Consider the following 1,126-nt stretch of genomic DNA (forward strand, 5'->3'; position numbering starts at 1 on the left):
AATAATAATTAAGAATCTTATTTGAACTTGGACTCAATGGTCCAAAGGAAAAAAAAAAGGTGAGAATTGAATCTGATTTTTTAATAGGCCCAAATGGCCCAATAGAGATTTGATTTGGACTGGATCCAAAAATAATGACCCAATATAGATTTGTTATTAATATTACTTAATTGCCCTTAATGAAACATACAATGTTAGTGAAAGAAACATGCCCCTAAGGTAATTATGACAATAGGATCCTGCTTTAATAGTATAGATAGCCGATTTTTAGACCACACGATTTTCACATTTCAACGGCCTGTAATGTTAAAATACTCTCTTAACGGTCATAACTCGGTCCGGCTTATAAGACAACCGTATTGGCTCAACTCAAAGACTACGGCCACGATTTTGAACAAGGTTTTCATCATTTTATAATGATTTACAAAGTTTACAGGTTCATCTAAAAATTTATGTTACTTTTTGGACAAAACAATTTAAGTTACCTAACATGCAAAATGTGTGGTTATATTAATCAACCAACTTTATAAAGCCTTATAAGATTAAGATTAAAATTAATTTAAATTTATACATTTTGAAATACTTAATATCTTAGCTTATCAGTATGAATAAAAATCAAATGTGTTTCCTTGTCAAAGGATTAAGGTACAAACCAAAAGATATTTCGTTATCAGAAAGAATTCAAGTACAAATAAAAAATGTTTCTTATTTAAGACATCAACAAAAAAAAACAGTTAAATGTTTATAAAAGGAAACGTTGATATTAGTTAAAAGCACTAAACTGGAAGAGCTTCATTTCTTCAAGTTCACCATGTTTCTAATCAACTTTGTTCACACCTTTAGGTTTAGATCTTCAGTACACTTTCTATCATAGCATCGGCTGAATCTTTCTCAGATTGTTTTTTTTTTTTTTTTATTTAGAGGTACTAGCATCAACTCTCTATATAAACAAAACAATTAGGTGTTATTAGTTTTATATATTTTGATTGATTTAGAAATTCATATAGTATTTATGAATCCAAGTAAAATATGCAAATCCGGAGGTTTTTCCTCGGATTTGAGTCTTTGTATTTTAAACTAAAAAATCCAAACAAATTCATTCAAATCCATTATTAAATCAAATATA

This window comes from Brassica oleracea, chromosome C3 (genome assembly GCF_000695525.1).
Source record: "Brassica oleracea var. oleracea cultivar TO1000 chromosome C3, BOL, whole genome shotgun sequence".
Classification (NCBI taxonomy): Eukaryota; Viridiplantae; Streptophyta; class Magnoliopsida; order Brassicales; family Brassicaceae; genus Brassica; species Brassica oleracea.